This window comes from Tursiops truncatus, chromosome 3 (genome assembly GCF_011762595.2).
Source record: "Tursiops truncatus isolate mTurTru1 chromosome 3, mTurTru1.mat.Y, whole genome shotgun sequence".
Taxonomy (NCBI): Eukaryota; Metazoa; Chordata; class Mammalia; order Artiodactyla; family Delphinidae; genus Tursiops; species Tursiops truncatus.
Window position 1 is genome coordinate 111,865,840 of NC_047036.1, and position 25,623 is coordinate 111,891,462.

Here is a 25,623-nt window from a genome sequence, read left to right on the forward strand (position 1 = left end):
TGCTTTAGAATCCATTTCTTTTATTACTATAGAAATTGAACCATACATTTTAGAAACCTTTTCATTGACCCTGGATGGAAAAGCTACTTCTCAAAGCTTTGGGTTATTCTAGGTTTTACCATAAGAAGTAGCTAGTAAAATATATTTGGACTTTATTCCTCTTAGAGGTTTTATTCCAAGATATAGTTAGTTCCAAAGAGTCCACATGCATTTGATAGCTCAGATCGGCGCAAATACTTAGCGAATATAAATGTGAAAATTCCCGAGGGATCCTAATGGTGTAGGTGGATGAAGTGGCCGTGGGTTTTGGTTGCTGTTAGCCCACTGTCTTTCCTCGGTGGTGGTGCAAAGGTAATGGTGAGACTCTATGGGTGTTCCGAGCATGATGTTGCCAGGGCCGAGGCAGGAAGTTTCGACACTTGGAGTACTTGGACTTAGGGTGGGGTTGGCATTTGTAAAGGAGTTTTGCTTTTTTTTCTGTTCATGTAGACATAAGGAGGGAGAGGTCTCTGAGTGACATGTAAACGTATTCTTAGGTGTTTGGCAACTGCAGGGTGATAGTGTTGAAAGAACAAAATGTCAGTTAGAAACGTGGGTGTGAGCCTTCCATAAAGATACATTTTGTTAGACATTGTCATGTAGGGACAAGTGGGAAGCTTGCAAAATCAGAGGAAATGGGTTTCCATGGTGGCACAGTGGTTAAGAATCCACCTGCCAATGCAGGGGACACGGGTTCGAGCCCTGGTCCAGGAAGATCCCACATTGCTGCAGAGCAACTAAGCCCGTGCACCACAACTACTGAGCCTGCGCTCTAGAGCCCGCGAGCCACAACTACTGAAGCCCGTGAGCCACAGCTACTGAGCCTGCAAGCCACAACTACTGAAGCCCATGCTCCTAGAGCCCGTGCTCTGCAACAAGAGAAGCCACTGCAATGAGAAGTCCGCTCACTGCAATAGAGTAGCCCCCACTCGCCGCAACTAGAGAAAGCCCATGTGGCAACGAAGACCCAACGCAGCCAAAAAAAAAAAAAAAAAAAAAAAATCAGAGGAAATTTTATGCTTTGGAAGCAGGTTTAGAAGATGAGGCTTTGAACCCGGGCAACAGCTACTCCAGATGCCAGCAGGTGGAGCCCTTCAGGGCAGGAGCCCAGGTGGGCCAGGTGGCATCACAGCCCCCTGGGAAGGCTGTCCCCAGTCTCTCCTTCTTGGATACTGGACCACCCCTGTTCAGTGCAGAAACAAACTTAGTATCAGGAATAGGTAAGAGTGAGGGTGCGTCAGCTGACCTAGTTTGGTACCTTTTGGGTGAGTGAAGAGTTCTGGCTGGAGGAGATAAGGATTTTCCACTTGGTAATGGAGAGCAGGTTTGATTCATGAGAGAGGGACTGAGCTTTGTGAAAAAGAACTGTAATTCTCTGCGTTCCAGGAGGAGCTCCTGTACCTTATCTGTGCTTTATTAGGTGGGCCTGCCTGCAGGGTATTTGATTTTGTTAGATGGAATCTTTCGAACTGGCTGATATTCAGCCAGATTTGACCTACAAAAATGGCTCTTTTGCATGGTTCAGTCTAATAGCTTGTCCAAGTTGAATATCTCTCACAGGGCAGGGTCCAAGCTCTATTTGTGCTTTGTCTTGTTCATCACATTTTGGTTAATGTAACTGCTGCTGTTAAAAGATTTCTGGCACTGGAGTAGGGAGGGGGCTTCTGAATGGCCTCGGCAGTGGTGGCGATGGTGGAGGAGTGGGGTTCTGTGTGTCTAGCAGCAGTAACACCCACCATATGTGAGTTTGGGGTTTGTAAAATGGTTTCTATTCCTGTCCTGGAGCTCCTGCTGTAGAGCAGTTGAAAGTTACTGTTGCTGACTTACTCTATAAAGATGTTTTATTGAGGAATTTGATAATAGGCTTATGGTTAACATTCTGAAACACTTAGTGAAGTCAAAGGCTTGTTGATACCAGGAGACAGACAACTGTTAATGAAAATCTTAACGATCCTGGCAGGACATGGGTGGAGGTCTCAGGCACTCTCCTTGTGAACGAATTAGTTCAGTTTTTATTGTTCATTAAGTTATGAGTCAGTAATTCAGTAATATAAGTGTCACATCTGAGTACTCTTGAAAGTGGATATTCACTGCCTGGTGAGGGTAAAGAAACACTCTCAGTGAGGATGTTCTTAAGGCTTTGGCATCATATAGGTTAGAAAGTGTCATTTTGCTTTTAAAGTTTAGGCTATTATCTGTGTGTCTGGGAGCCAGGGAAAGTGAAAACCTGTCTGATTATCACACCAGTTGCTTGCTCTTAACATGTGCCCACTGATGGGCTTTTTTTTTTTTTTTTTTTTTTGCGTTATGTGGGCCTCTCACTGTCGTGGCCTCTCTCGTTGCGGAGCACAGGCTCCGGACGTGCTGGCTCGGCGGCCATGGCTTATGGGCCTAGCCGCTCCGCGGCATGTGGGGTCTTCCCGGACCGGGGCACGAACCCGTGTCCCCTGCATCGGCAGGTGGACTCTCAACCCCTGCGCCACCAGGGAAGCCCCTGATGGGCCTTTTTAGCCAACTAGAAACCTGAGAAAGTGTTCACAGTTGTCATTGGAGTAGAGAGTAGAGATGCTACCTTTTAGTAAACTTTACCTAAAATTTGGGAAGCTGGTAAGAATATCTGTGTGGTGTTTTCATGTTGGTTTTCACTTTGAAGTTATACCTGGAGTCCCGGGGAGTCCCAGGCAGGACACGCTGATGTGTCAGGTGGTGGCTGGGACGTTGGTTTGGTGTCCACCAGGGTAGGGAAATTAGAGCCTAAAATGTTATCATTTGGAGTCTTGCTTCTGCTGTTTATGTCATAGAAGAGGTTTAGAGCTGATGTGTATCTGTAAAAACACATGTGATAGATAGACGGAGGGAAATGTAAAACAGGTGTAAAAAATGCAGATATGACACCACACTGCAGTGTGAAAATGTTGTGGTGATTACACCGTCCTTTAATAAAAATGGACTTTTAACTGCATCGTTTTTTCTTAGTAGTATAGTAAACCTTCTGTTTACACAACTTCGCCTGAGTATTTTGTAAAAGTCAAACAGCCAAGAAATATAATTTCCTCAAAAGTCTTTGTCTTGCCCTTTTACAGATGGCGTAAAATCAGGTGTGTAAAAAATAAAACGCAGTTTGAGCTGACGTGAAAGGTATTTCAGATTTATGCTTTGCAGATGATATTGGTATGATTAATGCATTCATTACTTTTTTTTATTGCTTTTCACAGATAATGTACATGATGCATGGAAAATGTTGTGGGTTTAAATCTTTGCCAGGTTTAGACTGTGACTATCAACAGATGTTATCATATAAGTACTATAATTATTATAAAATAAAAAATTTGTCATGAAATGCATTGACATAAATTTCATTTATGTAAATTGCTTTCATTAGTATAAAACCTTAGCGTAGCTGTTAGGGTTTGTGAAGCACTTTAGATGAGATTAACTTGGTATAATGTGGTCACAAATGGGCTGCTTTAAATTTAACTGACAAGAAAATAACACTCAAAAGTTAGGAAATTACTGAGGCATTTGTTTTCAGCCTGTGTTGCTGGTACCGCTTAAATAGGCTGAATATGAATTAATAACAATGGACTGCTGGCTCGATAATTACGGAAAATAATTTAAAGGAGACCTTAAGTAATCACTTAAAAGTATTTTGGTCGTGTTTTCTGCTCTGTTTCTGTTTTTCTTTGGTATGCCACTCCATTGTTTCAGTACGGCCATTATCAATAGTGTTTAGGTTTGCACACCAAGAGTTTTGTCAACAGAGTTTTGGTGCATTAGGGCCATGACATAGAAACTTGCACTCAGCTGTTTTGAAATACGGACCTTGGGTGCCTGATGAAGAGGCTTTATCAACTCTTTATCAGCTCTTCCGAGCAGTAACTACAACGCTGCAGTCATGTTCCTGTGGCCAGGTGGTGACCAGTGGCTTTCTCACCTCAGGAGGCACGTGGCCTACCAGAGCTCACCTTGGCTCTGAGCTCTCTGTGTTGCTCTTTTCTCTACATCCTTTTAAACAAAACAAAGCAATGCATCCTCTTCCCTGTGTTGCAGATAATTTACCATCATATTGCCCTTCTGATCCAGGCTGGAATGGGCCATTCTAACTAGTTCACTAAAATTAGTCCTCTGAATTTTACGGAAGGACACTGAACCAGACTGTGATCGTGGACTTGCTGTGGTCACACGGGGTCATGTCACAGTTAGTAGGTGCCAGACTCATCTCTGGTTCCCACAGCAACATTTTTAGATCCTACTGTGATATAGAAAGGTGTTTTGTGTTTACTTTTTTATTTCTTCTGGGAGATATCTTGCTTTCCAAGGACTGCTTGTTGGATTACTTTTCTGCCTTAGATGGGTTTGACAATACTTCCCTGAGAAAGGGGCTGTTCACCAGCTAGGACAAACAGAGCTGTGCTTGTGTGGGAGCAACCCAGGTATCACTGTTGAGCAATCAGACATCATTTAATTGTATCATTAAAATCAGTCTTATCAAAACAGCAAACGCCACTAATGAATCAGTTTGCTCCTGTGCTCTCAGCCAGTAAGGCAGGATTGTGGCCTTCTACCATATCATTCATCAAACTGACTTCAAATGCCCTGTCCTTGCCACTGTAGCACTGACCATGGACACGCACCAGGTGCCTGGAGCAGACCCAGTTGGGGCTGGGCTGGGAGCCACATGGTCTCCCCACTGAGAGCCAGAGGGCCTGGCTCTGTCAGGATCAGAGAGCGTAGCGAGGTCCTTGAGCCGGCAACCACTGAGGGGCTGGCACTGCTCTGGGCCCAAGGCGTGGAAGGAGGAAGATGCAAAAGAAGAAACTGATTCCGTTCCTGCCCAGAAGAATTCCCAGTTTTGTTGGGGAGGTGGAACATCTGCCTTGCATAAAATATTGATAGTTGATTTTTAAAAATATTTATTTATTTATTTCGGTTGTGCCGGGTCTTAGTGGCGGCATGCGGGATCTTTACTTGTGGCACGCGGACTTCTTAGTTGCGGCATGCATGCGGGATCTAGTTCCCTGACCAGGGATCAAAGCCGGGCCCCCTGAATTGGGAGCACAGAGTCTTACCCACTGGACCACCAGGGAAGTCCTGATAGTTGATTTTTAAAATTGTCATGCTAACTGGGCACTAAAATCTGAAATACTAAGAAGCTGAAAGGTGTAATCCAGGAAGTCTGCCTGGAGAAGGGGGAGTTTTGATAGGTCTGATAGTTTTTTTGAAGGAAGGAGCTACGGGGGAGGGGTTGGCAGGTGGCACAGGTCAGGGACAGGGAGAAAGAGGGCACATCTTATTTGTAATGTGTGGGGCAAGTGAGGGCCCTAAGGTTGGTTTAGTGAGCTGGGCTGAAGACTGGCATGGAGGATCCTTGTGCTGCTCTCTCCCTCGTTCAGTGTTGCCTCAGGTTTAAGGTATCTGAAAGCAAACTCTTATTGTCTTTCTGTCTTTCCTACAAGAAAGTTTCCTAAAAGAAACTTGTTTGTTTGTCTCAGGACCACCATTCTCTCAAGCACCCAGACATGAAACTGAAGAATTATCTTGGTGATCAGTCACCAGGAACTGGTCAGTGACTGTGCTTGGTCTGGGTGCACGTCTCCTCCCCCTAGCGCTCCGGAAGGAGCTTCCTCATGGCTTTTTACCTCTAGGCCCTCTCTGCCTTCATTGGCCTGCATGCTGTTTTATTGTGACCAAGTTGGTATCTGCTCAGAAAATCCCAGTTCCTTTCTGTTACATCTTACAAGACATCATCTTCTCAGAGGTTTTCAAAGCTGTCCACAGTCTCTAACCTTACCTCTCATTACTTCTCTGTAAGAGGCCTCTTTAGTCTGTTAGAGATTAGAACTGGGGCTTCCCTGGTGGCGCAGTAGTTGAAAGTCCGCCTGCCGATGCAGGGGACACGGGTTCGTGTCCCGGTCTGGGAAGATTCCACATGCCGCGGAGCGGCTGGGCCCGTGAGCCATGGCCGCTGAGCCTGCGCATCCGGAGCCTGTGCTCCGCAACGGGAGAGGCCACAACAGTGAGAGGCCCGCGAACCGCAAAAAAAAAAAAAAAAAAAAAAAAAAAAAAGAGAGAGATTAGAACTGTAAGGTACCCGAGAGGTCGCCTAGTCATCCCTTTCACTGAAGAAGTGGGGAAGCCAAGGACAGGGGGGCAAAAAACATTAGTGGCCATACTGGAACTGGAGCTAACACTTACAGTATAGTAGGGGAGGGAGAGCATAAACAAAGAAAATAACGCATGTATAATTGCCACTTACGGTAAGTGCCATGAAGAAACATCCTAATAGCTAATGCTTGATGAACACTCCAACTTTGGGCCAGGCACTATGTTGTAAGGACTTTACATGTATTTATTCATTTAATCCTCACAAAACCCTGTCTTCCAGAGAATATTTACCTCATTTTACAGATAAGGGTACCAGAGTTTAGATTAAGTGATTTACCCTGGGCCCCGCAGTGGAGTTGGGATTTGACCCAGGCAATCCCTTCCATTTGCCAGTGTGGATACTGCCTCTCCAGCAGAAGAGACGGTTGAGAGAGAGAAAATGGGAAAACTGAATTCAGTTGGAGGAGAGCTGTCAGGGAAGACCTCTCCAAGGAACTGATAAGCTGATGCATTTTCTTTTTCTTTTATTTCCTTTGTCCATTGAGACATTTCATTTGCACGTGTGTACTACATCCCTAGGAAAAGAATCCCAGGATTTTCTTTCCTGTGTTTTGTTTTGCTGCTTCTTTGTCCATGATGCCAGCTGAAGTTGTCAGTATAATGAAACCAAATGGGCAATCTGCCATTTTTTTAGATCTTTGAGTTGCACATCAAATCTGGGACTGATCACTACACACTTGTTTAACTTGCCCATGAGGTTCACAACAATTTTCCCAGCTCTGTGGTCATCAGTGATTTCAAATTCGCCAATGTAACCATTCTTCGTTATTACTGTTAGAAACTGGATGATGACTTTGGAGCACAGTCTAGTAAGAACCTGGTGTTTGCATCTCTTTGGCATCATTGATGTTCTTGAGAGCATCAGCCAGGACATTCACATGCACAAATATGGCGGCCCAGAAAGGTGACAGGAAGAGGACAGGAGGGGTGAGGACATGGTGTTATGGGAAGTGGGCAGGCTGTCTGAGGACTTAGAGGATGAAGTGGAGGCGGGAGGGGGCAAAAAATTACATGAGGAGAATAGTAAGGAGGCTGTTGCATTCATCCAGGTGAGACATCATTACTAGGTGGACACAGCAGGAGATTCTGGACTGGATAGTGACAAAGGGGAAGCAGAGAGGTATAGAGGTTGGAGCTGCTTTTAGTAGTTTACATGAGCAGGAACCAATGATGCCACACATAACACTTACAGGGAATAAAAATATCAAGAGAAAACCCAAGTTTCTCTACAAGGGAGGAGTGGTGATGGGTGGTGAGGAAGAAGAGCAGGAAGTGTTAAGTATGACTTTCAGGTTTAGGACCCAAGGAACTGGGTGGTTGGGAGTGACACTTACTGAGCTGGGGAAGTGTGGGAAAGGAACAGGATTGGTGTGCAGGGATCAAGGTTTCTGGTGTGGATATTGTTAAATGTGCGTTGCTACGAGACATCCCAGTGTCAACCCTAAGAAGGTAGTTTTGTGTCTGGGTTGTAGATAACTGGGGAGACATAGATGTGTATGGAACCAAGCCAATGTAATAGATGAGGTTACCCAGGCAGAAATTATAGTGTGAGAAGAGAAGAGGGCTCAGAACTCGGTCCATTTAGGGGTAGGATAGAAGAGGAGGTGTTGGCAGAAGACTGAGAAAGACTCTATAGTGAAATAGGAAGAAAATCAGGCCAGTGTTGTACACAGAATCCAGAAGAAGATGATGTTTTAAAAGGGAGAGAGGGGGCTTTCCTGGTGGCGCAGTGGTTAAGAATCCGCCTACTAATGCAGGGGACGTGGGTTCGAGCCTTGGTCTGGGAAGATCCCGCATGTCGCGGAGCAACTAAGCCCATGCATCACAACTACTGAGCCTGTGCTCTAGAGCCCATGAGCCACAATTACTGAGCCCATGAGCCACAACTTCTGAGCCCACGTGCCACAACTACTGAAGCATGTGAGCCTAGAGCCCGTGTTCTGCAACAAGAGAAGCCACTGCCATGAGAAGCCCGCACACTGCAACGAAAGGGTAGCCCCCGCTCGCTGCAACTAGAGAAAGCCTGTGCGCAGCAACGAAAATCCAATGCAGCCAAAAATAAATAAATTAAATAAATAATTTTTTTAAAAAAAGGGAGAGAGGAATCAGTTCTGCTGACAGTCCAAGTAAGATGAGTACCAAAAGATGATCACGCATTAAGCAACATGGAGGTCATCAGTGGCCGTAGGAAGGATCGTTTGTGTGGGATGGGGGTGCAGGGCAGACTGGAGAGGAAGTGGAGCTCATGTGCCTTACATAGATCTTTGTAGCCACAGACATTAGCCTCTTGTCTGTTCTTTCTGTTTGTAATTCAGCCCTTGCATTATCCTATTTGTTAGTGGTTTTCTTTCAGCCTTGTTTTGATATTAAACCTGTGAACATTAGTGCTAGGACGGATGAGGCTATTGAGGCCCTGTGGTGAAGTTGACAGTGAACCAGTGGTGGGATTAGGATGTGAGTAAGTGCAGCTTAAATCATGCAACAGAGGAATGTGACCACTTACTTTTGTCTCTCTGCATCTAACATATAAGTGCCTTGAGGGTGAAGACTTGGGTTGTGCTTGTGTACCTCTCCCACAGTGCCCTCCCAGCGTTACCTAGGTATTTTGAATACATGAAGCCCCTTGATTGGGCTCACATAGGTGATCCTAGTCAGTGCCCTTAGCCCCAGGGGAACATAGTGCTTTTGTCTCCTACAGGTTACTACCTAAAACCCTTTCTCACCAGGGACTTCTCCTTTCTCTCGTTTCCTTACTCCTAAACACAGATGTTTCCTAACAGTGACCAACTTACTTGGCTGCTAAGTTGGTATGTATGATGGGATGGTCTTTAGGGCCGTGGCACCCTTCCCAGAAGAACCGCATTGATCGTGCCTCTGTTCTGCAGGCAGTTTTGGAGTGTCGGAGAAAGAAAGGGGCCACTTGTGGCATCTCTAGTAAATCACCTCCACCGAGGAGAGGCTGAGGTTGGCACTTACTCGATGTTGTGGCTCCGCGGCTTCAGCCACCCACACCCAGTCTTTTGTAAATCTTGGTGTCCTGAGGGACCACGGCAGGTTCTGCCAGGACTCCACAGAGCATCACACTGCTGCAGGCCTTCTACCTGTTATCCATTAGGCACTCATTTTCGTTTCATGACAGTTCTTTTAATGTCAGATTCCTTTCCTTTTCTGTGACCACTGGTCCAGCCCTCTTGGCTGATTTTCTTTTCTTTTCTTTCTCTTTTTAAAATCATAACTTGGTGGCGTTCCAGATAGAAAAGTTTTAAAAGTTTGTTTGATACATTTTTTTAGGAATTATTTAAAAAGTTTTTGTTGTAAAAATGTTGCCTTAAGGTCACTCTGTAATACAGGTTTTTAAGGTCATACCTGTAATACAGGTAACTCTTTAATGTTGCATTATTTACCAGAAATGCAGCCAAGTCAGTTTTCTTTCTGACAGTTTGGAGAGTCACGAAGTATTTTATGAACTATTGAGTGTTTTCCAGGCGTTAGTAGCTCATTGTTGGGTGACCTGGGAAATAATGTAGGTGGTTTCATCGAAGCTTTCCAGCAGCCTTGCGGGGTTGGGTATTAGGAAGCCCAGGTTACTAATGGTAAGAAGGAACCTGCTCAAACGTACAGACGAAGCAGTGAGGCGCCGTCCTTCCAAGGCCAGGCTTCCCACTTATTCTGAGGCCACAGCTCTTCTCTAACCCAAGTCTATATTTTGAAGGGTTGTGGGGTAATTCAGGATATGGAATGCTGTTCTATTTAGGAATGTCCTAGACCTTTGAATGAACAACTCTGCTGTTCAAAATTGAGTCTTTCTTTGTTCTGTTTAGGAAACAGTGTTTATTTTGGAGGGCTTAAAAGAGGCAATGTGTTCTTTGCATATTTTGAAGAAAAGGGTAGCCAGCTACTGATAGGAATTTGACCTGTAAATTGCTACATGGTTCCCATGCCCTGCCCTGAAAGCATTAGTTTATAATACTTGATTGATCAGTTATTTGTCCTAAGTCAGCTACAGATTAGAGGTCAACTTCTACCTGGAGGGGGAAGTCTCTTCCAGATAGAAGGTCTGCAAAGAGCAGCTAAAAACTTAACTTGGCAAATTAGAACTCGGTGTAGAGAAGATAAACTTCTACACTGAGAGACCCCAGCTTTCTGAGCCATTGACCATACAATTGTGGACACAGGTGTGTAGAAGAGAGGGCCATTGTAATTCTAAATGTCTTAAACTGTGATTCTGTTACATAAGCTTGAGAATGAGTCTCTTTCCATCTTCCTATTTGTTTAAAACTGCAAGGTTTAAATAGAAGGGTTTAACATTTATGGATCACTCATACCCCACAGAGGTCAGCCTGGCCTCTCTCTCTTCTGGGAATGATAGCACCCTGTTTCATTTGTGTGGTCTGTTTAGCTTGTTAATAGATACATTTTTTTTCCTGACTGCATAGTATGTTTTATAATTAGGAAGACACAGAAAAGTACAAAGAAGAAAAATATACCTTCTGCCCACTTAAAAAGCAGTATGTGTGAATGTGTGTTTTATGAGTATGTACGTATGTACATATATTTGGAGTCATATTGTAGATGCTTTTTTGCTCAGTTGCATCTTCTCACTTTATGTATGGTGACCATTTTTCGCTGTCAGTAAAGTATTTTACTTCATGGTTTTTAATGGTGGGATATATAGAGGATTCCACTGAAAGGAAAGGCCATGTTTAATTTAACCAGTGCCTTTCTATCATAACTAACCACAGATGAGACTTTGTGAGCCTGCCTTTCCTAAATGCTCCATATAAATGCTGTCCATTGATCACAAAAGTATCCGGGAGTCATACCAGGTTCTTCTTGCTAAAGACACTCAGGATCTTGATGCCCATTGAGATCAGGCATAGATCCAGTTACTTGTTAAAGTAAATAGAAATCATCATCTAGATTGAATTGATCTGTTGAAGCTAAAAAATCAAGCCCTTCCAGTTACTTGAGAAGGTCAGAAGGAAAATGTTATGTTATAGGGCTTTGTAGCTACCGTTCTTACAGCGTAGGGCAATGGTGTAGGGAATATTTTCATAGAAATATTTCTCTTTTAGAGATTTTTTTCAGATAACGAAGGCTTGTTTAATTTGGGAAGAGTTATTTCATAGGAAATTCAATCTTTGTAAATCCTCTATCACATTTCCACACTTGCCAGTTCTCTAGCAAATGATGGGTTTTGAGTGGTTCAGAAAGGGTTTCTTTTTTTTTGTGTGTGGTATGCGGGCCTCTCACTGCAGTGGCCTCTCCCCTTGCGGAGCACAGGCTCCGGACGCGCAGGCTCAGCGGCCGTGGCTCACGGGCCCAGCTGCTCCACTGCATGTGGGATCTTCCCGGACCGGGTCACGAACCCGTGTCCCCTGCATCGGCAGGCGGACTCTCAACCACTGCGCCACCAGGGAAGCCCAGAAAGGGTTTCTTAAAAGGAAACAAGTGTATATTTTATACATATTCTTCTTTTTATTTTTGAATTGGGTAAGTAAGAGAAACTTGTGTTTTCTCTTTGTATTTGTCTGTGGTGATATTGCTGGTTCTCAGACTTAGAATGGTGATTACTTGTAATGATTTTGTAAAAATTTCACCTTATGAGAATGTTTTCTTGGGCGTGATGAATGGCTCCAAAGAACTTTAAAAACCCAACCAGTGATGTTGGCCTGGCGCTGGAGAGTTGCTGCTTAGAGATCAGTAATGGTTACGTCTTGGTTTGGTATGCTTGGTGGTATCTAATCATGTTTTGTGCTTGGGAACCATGAAAGAATTTTCTTTTCAAGTCTTAGTGCATCATTTTTCCCGACGTTGATCAAAGGATGGAAAACTAGTATTATATACGTAGCCAGGGTATTCATAACTGACTTACATTCTTAATCTTTTGGCTGTTTGGTTGAAGTATATCTACGCCTCTTAAATATTGAAAGCATAATATCTTTTAACCTACAACTGCAGAGTTAAAATGAATTTTATGTGAAATATTTAGTTGTGGACCACATCTTCAGCTTTTTATATGCCACAGTGGTCTTGATTTTTCCCTTCCATTGTCTGATAGTGAGGTCATTTTCAGTCCTCTGAGAAATTCTATTCCCAGCCAGATGTGGCTCATATATTAAAAGTAGCACCTGTGGCTAATATCACAGCAGCTTACCATAAATTTACATGGTAACTAGGATTATATCTGTCAAGACTGTTAAAAAACATCTAGATTTAATTTGATTTCCAGTATTGTAGAAGCTATCCAACATTTTGCTTCATAACTATATTTTAAAAGTTAAAAATCACTCCATTGTTAAGTTTTATAGCACTCCTAGTGCCCATTAAGTTGATTTGTTCAATAGAGGTCAGAGTAAAGCAACTTGGCTACATTAAGATCGGAAACCAACCCATTTGTGACAAATTTAGTCCTTTCGTGTGAATCTTCTCAACGTCTCCGCACTGATTGGACTCAGGTGTAGCTTATGTCAGTAGCATTTAACCTCAAAAGAATGAGCAGTGTGATTGGGTTGTTGTAAATTATGGAGCATTTTGCCTTTGCTTGTTTAAATGTAACTGTTGACTCTGCTGCCCATGCCTGACTGCTGGACTGCGTCTGCCTCTAAACGAGTAGTTTGGTTTTAAAGACATCTTGGAAAGTTGCCGTATGTGCCCTCGCTCCTTTCCCTTCTTTATGTGACCCTTCCTAAACTGTTTTATTCCCCATTATCCTTTGAGTCATCTCCCACATGTTATGATTTGCACACCTGCAGTTATAAAATTATTTTGGGGTGTCATTATATCATGTTGTTCACCAACTCTTCAGCATTTATGAATACAATAATGATTCACCGTAAATCAAAATAATTTACAGGTTACAGAGAATCTGCTCCTACAAATAAGAATTCAATGATGAATTTCTTAGGTGTCCTCCCATTTGAACATGGGTCCTTAAAAAGAAACTGGTAACAACATATTTCTTTGTATTTGTGAAAACTTAGCTCACAGTCCAGAACTGAATTAAAGTATAAGTTCAACCTTCTGGACATCTGTTTTTAAGACATGTAAACAAATATAAACCAATTAAGAAATAGCAGCATCTCTTTCGTGATCAGTAGTTGTAATTGCCTTAGCAATAATCTTGCTCCTGAGTGAGAGAATCCTAAGTGTTGGCACTGAGCGTGGGGCACGTGCATCTCAGCACAGGGTCCCTAACCCTGAGTGGGCATATGCCCATTTTAAGTTGGAACTCAGTGTGGGGCACTTCCCACTCTGTCGGTAATCTTTCTGGAGGGAAGTTCGTAAGCTTCTTTGAGCCTGAGCCTCACGAAGGAAGTGGAATGGTGGCCAAGAATTATTATGCTGAAAAGGTTGTGGTGATGGAAAAAACGATTAGGAGTGAAGCTAAAATTATAGACACTTAGTGTTACCAGGTGTAATCAGTCACTTAGCAGTATAAGAAAATACCTTACTGACCAATTTGGAACCTTCTAAAATATTTTTTGGGTGAATTACACATCTCTTCTTTACTCATGTACCTAGGATAAATTTAGCTCCTATGGGAAATCAGGTGCTCTACTGGTGAATCTGGATTGCTATTGCATCTGTGGAGAAGAGGGGTGAAAATATAAGATGGATATGCCCAGCACCACTTGCGCACACAGCCTCTCTTGCTTGCTTCCTCTCTACCTCCTTTACTTCTTGCCAGGTCTTCATGGCTGATTATCTGCCCTCTCCTACCACACTGTAAGCTCCTTGAAGGTCAGGGACTGTGTCCTAGGGCTTAGAGACCAGGAAGGTGGTTGGTAAATGTGTACATTCCATACTTTCAGAAGCAGACTGTTAGGAAGATTCTGAATCTTCCAAATATGCTGAAGGTTTTGTTTTCAGATCCTGTATGGAAAGCAGAAACATAAGAAATTGGTAACTTGTTTTGCCGACCTTGATTCTTTTTTCTCCTCAGCCTTGCATTGCAGTTAGTAGCACATGTGTGATTTTGTTTCTACAGGTGTCAGTAGATATTCTGAAGGGGATAGGAATCATGAGATTGCTGGCAATGAGGCTACCCTTGCCATGTAGCCACCTTCAAGATTTCTGTATTTAGCCTGCGAAGGGCCCAGGAGCTACATCTGCCCAGTGGCCAGAGATACAACCTTAGAAAGCTGATTTTGAGAATAGAAGTAAAACTTATTGTAGAAGATCTGCTTATTTTCAGAGAGAAGTATTATTTCCCCTCAACTCAGAAATGAGTTAAATCCTGAAATAATCATGGAGGTGCACAGTGCCAGCTTTTATCACTCATTAATGCCATATTACCTCAAGTGGTTTAGATATGGGAGAAATGACTTATTTAAAGCCAGATGAACCAATTTTATAGCACTAAATTTGTATAAAGCACTTTTGCATGCATTGGCTTATAAGGCAATATTTAGGTTGGTTCTTTCATAAGTTTCATTGAAAAATGAAAGCTGGTATTAACTGCATTTTTATTTAGAATTTTGTTTTAAGCCATGCAAAATAGTATTGTGTAATTAGTTTTTCATATTATAATATGTGAGTAAATTATACATTTCTTGTAATGAAATTCTCATTTGGCAAATTTTGGCTTTTATAATACAGTTGCTATTGGTGAACAAATGTATTCATTTTACATGAAAAAGTTTTTCATTCATTATATCAACAAACATTTTTAAAATACACGTAACTTTTCCTGCACTAAATTATTAAAAATAAGTTTCATTTCAAAAACAAGGACTTTCTTATAATGAGGCCGTGTTATAAATCTAACATTGTAATATTCTGGAACTCTAATTAAGAATGGGCTCTGCTGGTAAATGTTGGGAAGAGGCAAGGAAGAAAGTTACAATACATTGCCTATTTACAAATTAACCATTACCTGCCAAAAGCACATCAGACCCACACGGCGGACATCCGCTAATCCAGTGGTTAGCCGTTCCGGGCTCTAATGCACACTGTTTTACACGTTAACGGTTTTGAAGTTCCAGGCCAAAGCTGACCTTTCACATGTGCTTCGTTCACAGTAGGAATCTCCACTCACTGCTTCCTGTCAAAATGGATTATGGTGACACAGCCCAGGGCTCACTTTGGCTGCAATTAAGTTTTTGATCAGAATTATTTCGTTCACAAACAATCACATTTGTTAAAATGTTACATCTGCCCTGAAAACCACTGGCAGCCTCTCAGTTTATCAGTGTGATGTGAGTGTAATTCTTCATTTGTTTTTCATAAAATGGCAAGCCATCTTATATATGTTATTTAATTTTTTTTTTTTTTTCGTTTGCTGGTTTCTGCCTTTCATTTCATTGGGTTTGGAAGGAAACTATGTCTTTAAATTAGTACGAATCTGCTCATAGGCTTTGGGAATTTGAATGGAATTGGTTTTGGTGCAGAACAAAATTATCCAGTTGAGCCAAGATTCAAATATTATTGCCAAAAATTGTTAGTGGTAGTTCTCTTCCTCACATGAGGAAACATTTTAGCCCTGTGAGTGTGGGGTTCGAGGTTTTGATTCTGGTCTGCAGTTCCTGGAGTCTTCATGCCTATGATGTTGCTACCTTTCAGTGTTGATCGTCACGCATGTTTCGGGATCCATCACTGCTTCCATAGACTCTGGGTGCCAGAAGTGAAACCAGCAGTGGCTCTGTTAGCCTTACCTCTCATGGTTCTTTGACTAACTTTTAAAAGTCATTTTCTCCCTAAGAAATGGCAGTAGAGATATACTGAAGTAGTTTTTCGCTGACTAACCATTTTATGTCTATAGTATGGTGTGGGTATCAGTGGAATTTTTGAGTTTTATAGTTGATTTTCACTATTTGTCGAGTGTTGTCACCCTTTTACGAACTTCCCACTTTGGAGAAGACTGCGTGGTAGTTTTGTGTGTTGGGTGGGGTACTTTGGGAGCACAGGATTAGAGTTTGGATTAGAGTTTGATTTAGAATGGAAATTAACCTTTGACTTACTTCTGTGTGAGAGTGGAGGCTGGGAAGTGGTGCTGAGCTGAGGTAGTGTGGGGTGGAGGGGGGGAAGGAATAGAGTTAGGAGGTTGTCAAGTTAGGAATGCTTGAATTCTGTCTGAAATTCAGACATTATGTTTGGAAATTTTAATTACTTTAAAATATATATATTTAGAGTGCTGTAAAGGAGCTTATTACGAGCTCTTAAAAAATTGCATCAAAACCCAAACCATTTCCCATTTGTTTTGATGTAACCAAAGTCATTTATTACTAACTCATAAAATTATAAGTGGCAAAAGAAAGGTGTTGCACCAAAAAGAAGAAAAAAATCTCTTTATTTAGCGTTAATTTTTGAAAATTTTAAAATAAAATAGAGCCTGTCTCTACTTCTAAAATCAAAAAACTTTATTTAAATGGAATGATATAAATGCTGGCTATAATAATTTAACCTTCATTTTCTCTATTGTCGGATTTGTGAGCAGATTTTTCTTAAATCCATTATTATAAGTATGCTTTTAGTCTTTAAAAAAAATCTTATTTGGAATATACCTGACCATATTTGATGTTTAAAGGAAATATATTGGAAGAAAATACTGAATAGTATTGAATTTTGAGAGAAAACACCAACCTTGAACCTTCTAAAAAGGCATATGTGTGTCTGTTAGTTGTCATTATTCAGTATGGCCCTGCCTTCTTAGAAAGTGGTACACAATAAGAAGGTGGCCAGATAGAATTTCTAACTTTATTACATGCTTATATTAATGTAGTCATGATTTTCTTATATTCAGGTTTTGGATTTTGTTTCTGTTTGTTTTTTGAGATTCTGGAATTTTTAGAACCTTGTATCCCTAACCTGTTAATGACTGTGTGTAATATGTAAGGGGTATCTTCTGGGTCATAGGAACCTTCATCATTTTTGACGGGGGTTTTTCCAAAATCTGAGGCAGTCAGGAGAAAGGGTGATGCAGAGTGCCCCAGTCTATGCCAAAACGCAGAGACCACTTAAATCCTGTGCAGCGTCTATCATGTGAAGACACAATCTCTAGGCCTAAAACCTCTGATGCATCTAAAGAAGGAAACAAACGCATAAGAAAAACACATAAGGTGGTTCACAAGTGCTCTCTGTGAAAGACTGAGGCAGACATTTGTGACTTGGGGTGTGCTCTCACAATATGTGAAACTGAAAGATAAATTGGACACTTAACTACCTTAAAGTTCTACTGGAGCTTGTAAAAACACTTCTGAGGTCCCAAATAGGTCATTTATGCCAGACAGAGAACTCTAGGTTCTTTCCTAACTACCATGAAGAAACAAACTCTCACTTCCTAAACAATATGGTTGCCGGCTTAGGAAAACCCCAGTCCGTGCAATAAGAAGAATCTTTTTTGTTTTTTTTTAATCACCAGAGAACACAGCACTTATCTCCTTCTGCTGGTCGTCAGGTCACACAGTGGGAGGAGCCCTGCCATCACTGGAATACCCCCTGAGGCCAGGGCTGAGAGGGAGGAGTAACTATCCAAGGTGGGAGTTCTCACTTTCCCTTCTGGGTCTTTCTGTATCACAGGACTTTTTGGGCACTTTTCCATATCATACTGCATGAGTCCAGAGAGATTTAAAGTTAAAGCAGCACACCTTTTTTTGTAAAGAAAACAAATTCAAACTAAAAATCGTAAGGCATGCTTTTCTGAGCCTTGGGGATTTGGGCTACAGTCCCCGCCAGTTCCGATCCTGTTGGTCTCGTGAAACATGGCTCTCTGGATTGTGCATTTCTTTCAGAACCACCCCCAATTTATTTCTGACCTCATGCCCACTCCCCATATTTACAGATCAGCATATTTTTTGTTTTATTATAACCCAGGATTTGCAGCTGGCCATAACTCTCAAGGTTTAAATGAAGAATACATCTCAGAAACCAGGGTAGGCATGGCCTCAAGTTTTCAGTGGGTGCTTGAGGGAGATTAGGCAAACCAAGAGGGTAATGGAGACTTTGACTTCATTATGAAACTCTGCCAATATCATAATTTTGAAAACTTAAGATGCAAATCATTTCAGAGCAGTACTCTGTTCTCTAAGCATTAAAGACGAAAACAGAGCTCTTTTGTATCCTGACTCCTGGGCCTTCTCTCTGCCCCTCAGTGAGTAGTCCTCTCCTGGGCAAATTGGGGAGCTCAGTGTGAAAGTCGGGTGGTGGGAATTTCCCACCAGCAGATAGTCCAGCAGGTAGTGCTCCGCGCTGTCACTGCCGAGGGCCCGGGTTCGATCCCTGGTTGGGGAACTAGGATCTTATAAGCCACGTGGCGTGCCAAAAAAAGGAAAAAAAGAAAGTTGGGTGGTGTGCCCACAGTCACATGTGGCTGGGAGAGATATTTGAGGATAAGAACTCAGGTCCCAGAGAAGGCTACTCTGGGGATCTTTCCACAGGGCACACTGCCTGCACACTGGAGGATTTGATGACCCTGCCATTCCCAGTTTGGTGGGTGGAGTATTTGTTCTAACAGTTTCAGTTGTCATGGTTTTGGCACAGCAGACAGTTAATACCTGAACTAATCGGTTGCTTTAATAAGCGCTCAGTTAAAGAAGACTTTATTATGCAGTCTAATGTTCTCACTGGACTTTGAAAAAAAGGATTTAAAAAAAAGGCTTCTCATTTGTTCCATAAACCCCCAGTTATACAGTTGTTCCTCAGTTTTACCTCTGAAATTCCACAATGTGCATTGGTAGAGAATTCAAAGAATCTTTTCAATATCTTGTAATAACCTCTAATGGAAAAGAATCTGAAAAAGAATATATATATACACACACAAGTGAATCACTTTGCTGTACACGTGAAACATAAATAAACTACTTCAGTTAAAAAAAAGAATCTGTGTTCAGAAGGCTTGGCTTAAAAAGACATATTTGTATACATGTCTCTCTTCTACATGATTGAACTATTTACGTGAAATAGTTTCTATAAGAGAAAGTTATCCATTCTATGCAGCTTCGAAAAATAAGTAAAGAAGACCATGGAGCCGCATGGAAAATGGGTAGGATGTTTTAATGTAATAAGACGGTTAAGGATCCACAGTAAAAGAATATTATCATGACAGTTGTGGGAAAAAGGGCACAGGGAAAAAATAAAAACAAAATATATAATAGTTTTTTACTTCTTTCTCTAAACCTTCTATAATGCTTTATTTTTCTCTTGTAATTAAGTTTTTAGAAGAAAAATTACAGGAAACTTAGTTTTGCTATAATTAGCTTTTAGGTAAAAGGAAGAAATGGAAAAAGTATAATCTGACATGAGAGATTTGTCCTGAACCCACACGGAGGCTTTGGAGTTGGGCATACTTGAATTCGAATCCCAGCCTCACTTTTTGTTAGGTGGTTGACTCCTCTTGGAGCCTCAGTTCTCTCCTCTGCAAAACAGGAAGGGTCAGCCTGATGGCGGGGTTGTGTGAATGCCTGGCCTGGAGTGGTGGTTTTTTTAAATGCCTTTTGGGTTTTCCCCTTTCCTTCTTTATCCAGAATGGAACAGTGAGAATCAGTGATATTTCAGCCCCTGAGATAGACTATGATCCATACATAGTCAGCAAGAATTAATTCTGTTCAGAGGGTGCTACTTAATCAGAAAGGAGTCTACTCAGGTGTATCCAAGTAAATGATAAAACAATTTATGGTTAATGCTGAAATAATCAGGAAGTAATCAGAGGCAAATTGTTCCTTGTGTCTATTAGGTGGTGCTATTATTGTTATCATTTAAAAATTTATTGAAGTATAGTTGTTTACATTGTTGTGTTAATTTTGGCTATACAGCAAAGTGATTCAGTTATGCATATATGTGTACTCTTTTTCATATTTTTTTCCATTATGGTTTATCACAGGATATTGAATATAGTTCCCTGTGCTATACAGTAGGACCTTGTTGTGTATCCATTCTCTATATAATAGTTTACATCTGCTCACTCCAAACTCCCATTCCATCCTTCCCCCACCCACCTTCCTCGTTGGCGAGCACAAGTCTGTTCTTTATGTCTGTGACTCTGTTTCTGTTTCGTAGATAAGTTCCTTTGTGACATATTTTATTTTATTATTATTTGTGTCATATTTTAGATTCCACATATAAGTGATAGCATATGGTATTTGTTTTTCTCTTTCTGACTTACTTCACTTAGTATGATAATCTCTAGGTCCATCCATGTTGTTGCTGCACATGGCATTATTTCATTATTTTTTATGGCTGTGTAGTCATTCCATTGTATGCTGCTACTATTCTTATTAGCTAATATTCTTTTTCATTGAACTTTACTGTGTGTGTGAGGGTGCTGTGCTATGCAGTTGGTACACATCATCTCCCTATGCCCAGATGGGAATCTCAACCTAGCCAAGACAAATGTAGCTTGCTCAAGGACCCAGGTTTTGGATTCTTGGACTGATAGTCTTTTTTTTTTTTGCGGTACGCAGGCCTCTCACTGTTGTGGCCTCTCTCCCGCTGCGGAGCACAGGCTCCGGATGCACAGGCTCAGCGGCCATGGCTCACGGGCCCAGCCACTCCGCGGCATGTGGGATCTTCCCGGACCGGGGCACGAACCCATGTCCCCTGCTCCGGCAGGCGGACTCTCAACCACTGTGCCACCAGGGCAGCCCTGGACTGATAGTCTTTACATCTCATTGTATGCTTCTGTTACAGTACATGTCTTCTGTTTTTTTTTAATTTTTTTAGTTTTTAAAATTTTTTAATTTATTTTTTTCGATGTGTTTTTTAAATGTTCTTTTCCTCTGCAAATCAATTTAAAAATTAAATGTTACCCACAGTTGATCTATTTCCCTATTGATGGATATTTGTTCTTTCTGATGTTCATTACTACAGTAAGTTTTGTAACATGCGTCCTTATATTTCCTTGTGGACAGGTGTGAGAGTGTCCTTAAGGTATAGATCTAAAAATGGAATTGCTGGGATAACCTTCTGGTATACAGATTAATAAACAAGGTTCAGGATTGTGCAAAGGTCAGGGCTTGGGGACAGTCACATAGTAGCCCAGTGACAAGGCTCTTTGTCCTTAGAGAACCCCTGTCCGTGCATGAAACCAGTGAAACCCATGGTGACCTAAGCCCTTGTGACTTCAGAGCAGCGTGAGCTGATTTTGAAGTGGTTCTGGAAATCTGCGAGGGTTTCATAAGGTGCAAAGATGGAGTGCAAGTGGGGCCTCAGTCCAGGTAGTGAGTACTTTAGGGCAGAAAAGATCTACTTTTTACCACAATTCACTGTCGATAGCACTTACTTGGAATGTCACCCATGATACTGCAGATTTGTAATTTATTACCTTAAATTTTTATAAATGTGCAATAGTGTTCAGACCTAAGTTATTTTATGTCTATTGCCTGAAAAAGGATATTCCAAAGTGGTATTTTCCCTTTAATTTCCCAAATCAAAAAAACTCCAGATTGTGATAGAAATGTAACTACTTGCTGTCTCCTTTCCTCTGCAGATACGGGTGAGACTGAAAAATGGTGCTAGTCAAGTTGGCTTAGCTTCTGTGCATTCAGGGACTGGTGGACTTGAGTTAGGATGTTGTAGTGTGGACTTCAGTGGAGCTGGGGTTGGGATGCAGTTGCCTAGTATCTGCTAGTTCTGTCTCATCCACTTGTGTTTAAGTAATCTCATTGCTTTCAGTGGAGGAATCCTATTTTACACTGGTCTTCATGGGCAAAGATAATTAAATATATTTGCCTGGGTAAGCAAATCGATAAACTTGTAATAAAGTGTATCAGACCGTTTCTTTGGCTGGACCAACCAGAACAGCTTGTGAAGCAGAGCTGTTTCCAATGGAGCATGAAAAGCTTTGAAAATTCTCAGTAATAGCAGAAAGCAATATTTGAAACCACCCTTATACAATTGTTTGTTTTCCTCTTCCCCAACCAAGTTTATAAAAATTTGGTCAGACAGGCATTTTGTTTTGATTTAAAATATTTTCAGTGAATTGTTATCTGCTGAATGCACATGTGTTCCTGCACTTTTTCTTTCACGACTGAAACTTTAAACCTTCCCTTAAGTCCCCCTGAAAACTTCCCTCTGCCCAGTAAGGTTTGCACATGGGAGGAGGGCGAAGGGATTTGGGCCCTGGAGAAAGCCCACAAGTTGAAATCTGCCTGTGCAGTCGTGCACCAGAAATGGCCATGGTTAGTGCCCTATGGGTTCTTTGTCTTTCTCGTCTACCAAGTTTCCTCACCCCCAAAATACGTTGGTTAATTTGGGCATTTCAGTTTGGTTAATCAGATCATGAGTGCCTGTGAGCATGGCAAGAGGCATGATTGAAGCATTTATAAAAATTTGGCTCATAGTAAGCCCCATAATTTGTTTTAAGGAATTACCTCTTCAGTGACATTATAAAAAAATAAAAGCCCAAAGATTGTGGTTTATAACACCACACCTGGTCCGGATTGTACTGGATGAATCCATATTTGCTTCACTGTAAATGATTTTGAGGGTGGAATTCTTGGATTGTTTTCTGTCTTGTAAGCCCTTGACATTGTACTGGTACCTGTGTGCGCACAAACCTCCTGACATGGGAAAGGCCAGCTCAGCCTCCCACTGAAATGCAGGTTGGCTGCATTTATTCTGCATGTTCCTAGAATGAGGAAATGATATGACAATAAACAGAAATGCCCTTGCTGAAGAGAGAAGGGAAGCTGGTGTTTATCTGGTCAGGTGGTTTAGATTAGCCATGATGCGGCTCTGTATTATGTTACTTTAAATCATTGTGTCCCAACAGGACATAAATTATGAAGATTGTTACAGTATGTTTCATCCTATGTAAGATCAACAAATTGGAATAATTTTTTTATAGGAAAATCACAGTGCTTTTGGCAAGGCTATTGAAGCCTTTAATTTGACTTGAGTATTTCTCAAATATTATTGCCTAATATATAAAGTATGATTTGCATAGGTATGAAATAATAAACTTATAAAAACAAAAGGGAAGAATTTCTCTTTAGCAGTTGCATCAAATGGCAAAGCCCTCTCACTCCATCAGGCTCTGTATGCTTTCTTTGTCCTGGGGCTTTAGAGCTAGCTGTGTTCTTTTCCTCTGATGGGATTGTAAGTGAGCTGTGCAGGTCTTGGTGCGGAGACGGAGCTTTGCTGTGTGCTGCCTGCCCGTCAGCCCTCACCTGCACAGAGAAGGCAACTGCTCTGTGGTGGAACCGTATGGGAGCCTGCTCTAAGGAGGAGAAAAACTTTCCCATTTACATACGCCCAGGAAAACAAACCGTTTTTTTTTTTTTTTTTTCCAGGATTTTGTGAGTTATTTTAAAAAAAGCAAAAAACCCAAACCCCAAAACCCTACTTGATCAACAGCTGAAGTTAAGGTAATTTATGTAAGAATATTACAAAAAGAATTGATTTAAGTAACCATTTATTCTTTTAAATGTTTCCTCTATTCATTACTGTCTTCTGAGTTACTAGAGTTATTTGTGGATTTTAAACACAGAGAGTTTTTCATTTGTATTCAGGATGCATCTACATTTATTTGGCTACACAGAGCAAATTTTCTAGATTAAAAAAATGGAGTAAAATTACTTTGTGTAGGATTCAAGCAAATTGGAACCTTTTCAGTGTTCCACAGTAGCACATTTTTTGTGCAAGGCACAAAAATGCACGTTCTTATGAGACCTCCGTACACTTACAGTGAACTTAAGAAGTAGTAGAGCCTCCGATTTACAAAGGCTGGGAGAAGTGAGACATTTAGGATTTGCTTAAGTCCATAGAATGAGGCAGAGCTGGGATTAGAACTTTTCGGGATACGATGACATCCCCCACCAGACCTTGTGATCTTTTGATACCAAAAATAGGGTAAGTGCTGAGCTTTTTTTACTTTCTTTGTGCCTCAAGCCCTGATATTTTTCTTTTAATTCTTTAGTAATACTGTTTAGAACACAAGACCAAAAAAGTACCTAGTTTCAATCAGTAAGGGTAGGAAGAGAGCTCTCCTTAAGCCTCATCATAACAGATTGAGGATAAATTCAGAATATATTTGTGGTTTGCTTCAGCTCAGTGTCTGAAGACTGACAGGTTCAGGGACCTTTCCAAGTTCATAGCCTGTGTGTGCACTTTGAAACAAATAAATACAGACGACTTATGGGATGGTGTGTTTCCACACCGGGCTTCTTCTGGATTGGCATCGTTTTCTGAGAAGCGGGTCTGGCAGGCTGTTTTCTTCCAGTGATGCATTGCAGCCGTCTATCACTGGATGTCCTCTGTGGAATGATCAGGATGTCTGATGGGGCTTGAATATTTGGGTGATGTATTTTTCCTACAGAAAATATTGGCAAATGTTGCTAAAACTGTACCTAAAAACTCTTACAAGGAGACTTGATTCTTGTTTAAAAATAAGTAAAAGAAAGGATAAGTATGAATTCACCAATGTGCAGACCTTTTTATACCATCGGATACTTTGTGAAGTGGAATGAGACTGTTTTACAAAATGTGTCCTGCTTGTAGAAAGTGTATTTACTGTACCATTAAGCCAGACCAGATACTGCTTTGTTTCTTTAAAATGCTTTTTGAGTGTCCCCACACCCAGATGGTAGGGGAGTGGGTGTTCTTTTTGCCCTGAGCCCTTGTTTTCTTCCTCCACCCTTTTGGTTATTGTTACCGGATCTTGACTTTCAGTTTAATATAACACATCCCAGTTTGGGCAGAAAGAAACCATTTTGTCTTTTCTCTCTTTCTCTTTTTAAAATTAGGTGCATATACAACCTTATATATATAATAAGGCAAGGCCGTTTCCCATCAGATATAAACTGGAATTATATAGTGTACGTACTAGTTGCATCTCTTAAAAGGAACCAGTTGATTATAAAGAAGAAAAGATAGGGAGTAGACTGCCATTTTGATATTATTCCATTTTTTTATTCCATTTTTAAAAATGTATTTGGCCGTATACTCCATATATCGTAGTGGTTTGGATGCATGAAGTTGAAGCCTAGGGATATTTTTCTATATAAATTTGAATTTTTATAAACCTCATAATGATCACAATATGAAGGAGTGTAAATTGTAATTCTTACAGGGTGGCTAAAACAGAACAAACCAAAAACCTTGGTAGTCTTTGCCATACCTCTCCCCCGCAAGACTCTTGAAAGCTAACAAATACGGATTATCAGCAGGTTAGGAAAGAAAACCTCCAACAGGACTTTTCTGAGGCAACCGACTGGCAATAATGAATAGCAGCAGTGAACAGCGAGGCATCAGAAGTTATTCTGACATTAGGGAAATCGGCATTAATGGCTTCTCTGGTGGATTCCTCTCGGGTGATTTTGAAACCGTTGTTTTGGTCTGCTTTAGGGGGAAAGGATGGCTAGAAAGCTGGTGAAATGTGCTGATTCCAAGAGAGCAAAACTAAAGGATTGTGAGAAATTCTAGAAAGAGCTAATCAGATTTAGCTGTTGGTCTGCCCAGTAGTAGCTGATGATGATATGGGGA

General features: G+C 41.3%; 1 protein-coding gene and 1 pseudogene across 3 annotated transcripts in view; one reads left to right on the plus strand and one right to left on the minus strand.

Moving 5' to 3' along the window:
- Positions 1-25,623, plus strand: part of PCBD2 (pterin-4 alpha-carbinolamine dehydratase 2) — a 53,541-nt gene that overhangs the window by 12,832 nt on the left and 15,086 nt on the right. The window contains exon 1 of one of the 3 annotated variants that reach the window (XM_019924455.3): positions 23,433-23,507. The exons of the other annotated variants lie outside the window; for them this stretch is intronic. The gene's annotated coding sequence lies outside the window, so the exon portion shown is untranslated. Of the gene's footprint in view, positions 1-23,432; positions 23,508-25,623 lie in introns of those variants that run through there. 3 annotated transcript variants of the gene reach the window in all.
- Positions 6,720-7,103, minus strand: LOC117311543 (small ribosomal subunit protein uS8-like; annotated as a pseudogene).